Raw genomic sequence first — 7992 nt, 5'->3', positions numbered from 1 at the left:
ATGACGACATTCTTGTAAGGTTGAACATATATATATATATATATATATATATATATATATATATATATATATATATATATATATATATATATATATATGTATATATATACACACACACGTATAAAAAGATATCTAACAAACGTATTTTTAGGCAAATGACTACTAAATTTCGTTTGTTTATAATGTTCATCCCACATTGTTTAATATACGAAAAGTTAATGATTTATCTCTTTTTATAAATGTGATTCGCATCCCACATCGCTTGGTAAGCAATGTAATGACTTCCTTGATTTATAAAAGAAGATGAAGCTCAATTCTTTCAATCAAACTTCATAAGGCCTATTATCAAATGGTCTGCTATTTAAAGAGCCAGAACTGAGGTTAATTCGATTTGGTCTGCTATTTAAAGAGCCAGAACTGAGGTTAATTCGTTTATTTTAAAACCTGGTTTTTAAATAGTTTTTAAATATGTTTTTTATTAACATTAAAGTGGACAGTTTATAATGTGACTTGGTTTGATTTCATCCTAGTAATACATTATTGGACCCAGTTGAAGTGATTTTCATTAGTTAACAATATTTCAGAATTGGAAACCGGGTACCTGGTATCGGAACCGATACCGCCCGTTCCATGAGCAGTTCCGAAATTCAAAGAACGGGTGTAACTGGTTTCGGTTCCAATAGTGCCGCTTCCATGTAATTAGGGCGAGTACCCTCGTATGCTCATCCCTAGTTATAAGAGTAGGCAAAAGATCACAACTTTTCTAGTCAATGAGGTCCGTGAAGCATTCTAGATTGATCAAAAGATGTTGGAGTGCACTCAACTCCAAGATCATCCATAAAATGGACCAAAAATGCCAAAATCTCAAAATGACAAGATCTAAAGAACTAGATAGCTAAATTGAAACGTTATACTTACAATAGTCTAGAAATGTAGTGTCTTTGATGGATCTCAACTTGAATCATCATTCCTTGCAACCGAAAGAAACTTCTTGATCTTTAAACTTCATGAAAATAACATAAAAAAATCCAAAAGAGGAGAGAGAAGAGAAGCTCAAATCTTGAAGGTGGAGGCTAGGGATCCTAGAGGAGGTGGAGGCTGATAAAATGGCCAAAAAGTCGGAACCTTATGCTTAAATACGTTCAAAAACCCTAAAATCATGGGCTTGGGCCTAACTGATCGTCGTGTCATGGCGACGGCCGTGCCGTGGCAATGCTCGTCGTGTGGTGGCTACGGTTTTCACCCAAATTCACCTCAACTTTAAACAATCATAACTTCTTCATTTGAACTCTGTTTTTGGTGATCTTTATATCCACATAAAGGTATTGATGAGCCCCACACTTCTATCTTGTTACTTTTAGCTTAACACTTGTCAAACTAAAAACCATAATCCATACAAGAAGCCTAACATATAACTTTTCCCATTTTACCCTTTGGCTCCAAAACACAAACCAAGGGCTTAGATCTCATAACCAATATTATCAACATCCAATAAGGTCTAAACCCTATTCCATTGAAGCCCAGGGCCTTTACTCAATCCACTTATTGTCTACAATCCCAAAATAGGAAACTTTTTTGAAACAGGATGTTACAACTCTCCCCCACTTAAACTTGATTTCGTCATCGAAACCGTCTTAGTCAGAATATATGAAAACAATGTCAACATACTCTACAAGCTCCCTCTAACCAATTAGAAATCAAGGTATCTATATAGAGAAGTTAAGAGATCACTTGGAAACCCACAACTACCAACAAACAATCCAATAACTTGAAAATACTCAACCGCAATCACACACACACACACACACACACACACTCTCTCTCTCTCTCTCTCTCTCTCTCTCTAACTATAAGACCCATCTTCTAATGAAAACCATTAAAGTCGGGAACTCTCAAAACTACAACCACAAACCAAATCTATAAATATACTCCTCGAAAATGAAAACCCATCAGTCTAAGCTCCTGAAATCATGCCCTAATACTGATGATCATCCATTCATCGTACTTACTCTTAGTCCCTAACTAGGAACACCACCAACCATGAAAAAAGAATATTCAAAACATCTCGATCGTGAATTTCAACAAATCCCTAAATCCAAAAATTGTGCCCAAAAACCTTAAATACACACTTGACGTCCTAACAAGTCATCACCAACCCATTCCTCCCACAAGCATAATGATGGTTCACCCAATAATCTCACATTGCATCACAAACCCTTCATCAGCTCAGGTGTCCAACCACTTTACAAATCATTCGAGACATTATCAACGATCTTCATGACCTGAAATTCATATCCAATACCCGTCTTTGGTAACCGAATCCTAGTAATAGCCCAAAAGTGAGCAGAGACCTACACATTCAAGAATTCGATAAGTAACTTCCGATGCACAACTAATACATGAAACAAAAGCAACTTTTACTATCCATATGATACAAACCAGCTAGTCACTAAGCCTCAATCTTGCTAATCAGACTAACAACCCGATTCCAAAGAGTCTCAATCAAATGACTACCAAGTCCCACCATATGAGTCATACAACTACTGGTTCACAATACATTGTGATCCCTCTAACCACTAGAACGACAAACTCACGGTATTATGCCGATCTTACCGTCATTCCATCACTATCCTGAAGACTCACGAACATCATCACAAAGGCCTAAAGGTACTCAACCATCAACCAACCTACTTGTAGGAACCCAATAAATATCCCTTTCAACACTAACCACACACAACACGAGCCATACCCTTCTATAACGCATAATGGCTTTCACAATACAGGCTGCTACTCACACGAAATGAGACGAAAACATTGTCACACACAACCAGAGAATGAGATAGGTAGTTATGCTCTTGTCCCAATTCAAAGGATATAAACCAAATAAGAACAATTCCAATAATTCGAAGCAAGTTTTCTCACGCAATCTTACTCAGTCCACATACCCACCTCATGACCATATTTGATGCACTACCACAATATACACCCTAAGATGAAACACATAACCAACCCTAGATCTACTGCATTCCTTCTTACTCACAACCTTACCCAAAGGGTGAAGTACCAGTAGATCTAACAAAATGACAAACCTCATATGTTAACAGAAACATCCGCATGAGAGACTGAAACCAGATCCCACATCTTGATTGAAACTGAATATATTCCACCAATATACAACTAGCTCGGTAAAACATCCTAATATTTTTTTGAAATGCTATCAGAACCCTGGTTGGAACAATCCAGATACCAAACCTGCCAATTCGACATGCCAAAACTGGAATCCGCGTAGATCTAAATTCACTCCTGAAAACTAATCAACAACGCTCCGATATCCGAACTTCCAATAACCAAGGACAACTGCCAAACCCGAGCCCGCTATGAACAATACTTCCATAACTAACAATTGAGGGTATCCTTAACCAAAAACCAAAATATACAACGTATAGATTTTGACCATAGGTTGACGCATCCATTGAACTTCAACTGATACAACTCGAAACTTCCAAAGAACCTCAACTATTGATGATGAATGAAATGGCCAATGATCAAGAATACAATGACAACTAATCCAATGATCCAGTACACTACCGAACAATACCATGTGGAACTAAACATACCGAACTTTGAAGTTAATTAACTGATCAACAACTATCCATCCTAGACTATAGATAACAAACTATACAAGGAGTTGACAAATCCCTCAACTACCGATACCCAACCTAAGCGACCTAAATGTTGGGTTTTGAGCATTCTAACACTCCTAAGTGTACATGCAACCCTAATAAACCTTGGATCTATGTTTTCTCTAAAATACATGCAAATAATAATTTCCAAGGTTTACATCCTAACTAGCATGGCATGAAGGACTAGAATCATAAAACACTAGAAGAATGACATACCTTTTGATAGTGATTGATTGCTTGGAGTTTGAGAACCTAACACCAATAATGTGAATGCCTCAAGTGGAATCACAAATTACCACAAACTTGGAAAAAACCTTGAGAGAATAATATGCTATGTAGAAATTGGCCACCACAAAGTCTCACACCACTACTTGCCATTTCTTGCAATATGTGCATCTTTATATAGTGTGGAGGATTAGGGTAAACCCTAATAACCCATGTCTTTTCCTTTCCAAGGATCCATGGGTTAAAAGCTCCATGGATCATCCATGGACCCCCATGCATGCTTAGCCCATTCCTAATGAGTTTAAGCCCACATTATATAAAATGCAATAGCCCATGTTTAATTAGACTTCCTTTTAATCACTAAATTAATTCATAATTAATTTAAGACTAAAACTTATTAAATAACATGAGTTCATATCAATATATTATAACTTATAATATATTAATAAATCATAAACATACTATTCTCATAAGATTATCCATATAAATTGTCCAGGTGAAGTGCAACCTAAATGGACCATGCGGGGTCGGGTCAAGTATATACCAAATAAGTTATGGACTTAGACACCTTATCCAACAGTCTCCCACTTGGATAAGTCTAATAACTGTATTTTCGTATGTTACTTCAGGAACCAACCAGCAATCGTAGCTCTCGAAAACTCTTTTGAACTATGAAGCACCATTTTAGATAAGTGATCATATAGTCCTCTGTTCTCATGATATCAGCCGGACAAATACATGGAACAATGTCTTACTTATTGTCTGGCAGTTGTTTATCGATTTCCGATTTGTTTGACAAAGAACTTAACTGAACACATCAATTTAGTTCTGACCGGGCCCGGTACATGGGTCAACACAAAATCATCGAGGGGCCCAGATATCGCTTCTATTTCTAGAAGGAACAGATAAACTTCGACTCATATGCTTGTTCTACTACTTGTTGAATTGTACACAAAGGCACGTTTTATGACATCAAGTTACTGATGCATTTACGTGCAATCAATGCACAACTAACTCATAGGTAACAACTCATATCTCTACGTTTGAAGACTTATATGATATTATCGTCTCACGATCACTCGAGATAAATTCCATGAAGTGATACAAGTGAGCATGGGTTAATTCCAATACTCATAAATTATGAGCAATCATGAATGTTGTAGCAACCATTGCTATGTCTAAACACATTTAGCCATCTACAACCTCGATTCATGACGGTCTTAATTCATACCTACTTCCAACATATGAACGACTGTGGAGTGTTTAAATAACTTAGTCATTCGGAAAGAATAACTAAGCTATTCTAGAAGTCAATACATGAAAAGTGAATCACAATAATAATCGAATCCAATATGGTATCAGAACCCTTTTGAATATAAATAAAACCACCTTTAATTTATCACCATATTGATTACACAATATTCATTGTATAATGTTTCAAATAATCAACTTAATACTTGAATAAAAACAATAGTTATCTCATGCTCCTAGCATGTACACTTTGTTTTTCTAAACAATAGTTATGCCTGTTAGAACAAAGTTCTTTTAGGATCGTATGATTCTAAGCAGGATATTAAATAAGAACGTAACAAAGAACACAAGTATGGCACTGAATATGTCGTATGATTAATGCGATAACACCTCAGAAGAGCTCGATAAAGAACTTCAATCTGTAGAGGTGTTTAGGGTTACAAGAATCTACGTAATTAATAATCGTTATCAATATACGCATACATGCATGCATATATATACTATAACCCTAACAACTAATCTAGATAACAACCAAACTAATCTAGATAGACACGGATGGACAGGCCCAATCCGGATACAAAATATATGGCCCAAGATGCAACACAAATAGACTCAACAATCTCCCCCTTTGCGTCTTTGGAGCCGAAACCTTATTCCTTTTTAACAGCAGGAGGCTTCTTCACAGTCTTGAACACCTTCGGTATAATGGCTATCATATGATGGCGAAAAGTAATATACCAACGAAGCATGTCAGTAAAGTTCTTCTTATCAGCTGCTGAGTTCTGCTTGCATCGGTGTATGATATTGATGATATGCTCCAAACAGTATGTTGAAAACAGATACTTATCAGCCAGAGCAAACAGAAACCTGAGTCCTTCTCCTTTTGTGAACATGACAGTTAGATTTGCTGAATCTATCTGTCCCAATTTCATCATGTTTACACCACCAGGTTTAGGCGTTGGCTTCACAGTCGGCTTTTTATTCATCACCTTTGCTATTTCTTGATCCATAGTTGCAAGCTCATGGATATAGGAGGCCAAAATTCTCTTAAGATGATCTAAAATCGGCTCATACTCCCTAGGATCAGAGAGCAGAATGTTGTATAGCAGAATCCAGTCATGAGGATTGAGGTTAGGAGGATCTGCTAGAGAGATTATAGACACTGTGTTTCCTGAACCACAGGTGATTTTGAAATTGACATTTACGAATCTCCCAGCAGGTGAAGGTTTCAGTACCTTAACTTTTACGATCTTCTGAACACTCCAAGTTAAGTACTGCGGTTGACCATACTTCAAGTAAAAATCGAGCAATTCCCTGTCAACCTTTGGGTGTGGATGTGGAAACTCAACAGTCGCCTCAAAACAGTGAAAAGTAAAAGCTTTTCTGGTAATAGGCATATCAAACTGCGAGTCTTTAGAGTTATCACAATCAAACGAAGCAACTGGTTCCAACCAATAAACAGAAGGAAAATCAATAGCTTGATTGATAGGTGTGTCTCTATTCCACTCAGGAAACAGAGCCTTCTTGCATTGCAAGACATCCTCTTCTTCCTTGGTTCTCTTTTCCAGCTCCTCTGCTTCATTAACCACTTTCATCGTTTCATCAAGCTCTCTGTTTCTTTTTCTTTCGTATAAGAGCGTCAGCTATAACTTCTTCAACATCACTCTCACTGTCATCATTAACACCTTTCTGTTTTGATTGAGAACTAGAACCCGAAGCTAAATTAACCTTCGGTTCTGTTGTGACTTTCGGTTGTTCATCTTCTGCTTTTGGTTGTTCATCTTCTGTCTTCACAACTGGTCTCGGTTTAACAAAATAACGAGCACTACTCTCTCCCCCTTGTGTTGGAGGTACAACCCCCTTTGAAACACCTTTCATTTCACTTAAAATGTCAATAGCAAGAAGGAGTTTGGTTTGAAGATGATTCCGAATAGTCAAAGTTAAGATTGGATCATGCGCTTCAAGCAAATTAGTCAGCAAAGCTTTTACATCTCCTGCACAACTTTTATAAAGTGCCCTCTGTGTTTTCAACAAGGAAATTTCTTTCTCCGCCTGAGCCAACTGTAGTTTCTGAACATCAATTATAGCTTGCTTTTTAGCCAAATCCTCCTTCAAGGCACTCTCTGTTGCAAGATTAGCAGCCAGAGCATCAAAACGAGAATCCACTGAGTTTAAGAAAGAAGTGGTTTCTGTTTTAAGCTCAGAGCGTACAACCTCAAACTTAGTAGTTTCATTGTGAAGGGACTTAGAAAAGGAGTCCACAAAGGATTGAGAGTGAGCTGCATGAGTGTCAGCATGAGACTTTAACGACTCAAGAAAAATCTGAGTTGTATGAACAATCTCAGAAACGTCTTTGGTGGCCTGCTTACAGGTGGAGGTAGACTCATTAACCGCCTTCGTAGAATTGTCAATTGCCAGAGTATACTGCTCAATGGCTGTCTCCAGAAATGCTTTAAGAACAACACCACCATAGGCTTTGCTGTCGGCAAGCAATCAATCCAACTTCTCATGAATGCCCTGTATTTGTTTACTTGAGACAGGAGCATCAGTCTCATCATCGGTTTGAAGTCAGTAAGGACTGTAGTAGATCGAGTCAAATTCCTCATCGTCTCCCCCCAAGAGTAGCACCAGAATCAGATGATGGGGTTGGTGAAGGTAGTTTGTTAACGATTGGAGTTTCAGTCATTGTAGTAGCCCCTGTATCAAATACATTGACTTCCACAGTGGATTTGGGAATGGTAGTGGTTGTTGATTCGGTTATAAGTGGAGAAGATAAGGGTATAGTAGAAATAGGAACTAAAGTAATTGGTGGTGAGGTTGTCTAAGTTGTTGC

The sequence above is a fragment of the Lactuca sativa genome, chromosome 5 (assembly GCF_002870075.4).
Source record: "Lactuca sativa cultivar Salinas chromosome 5, Lsat_Salinas_v11, whole genome shotgun sequence".
In the NCBI taxonomy this organism is placed as follows: Eukaryota; Viridiplantae; Streptophyta; class Magnoliopsida; order Asterales; family Asteraceae; genus Lactuca; species Lactuca sativa.
The sequence above is the reverse complement of the archived record's forward strand: the minus strand, read 5'-3'. Positions refer to the sequence as shown.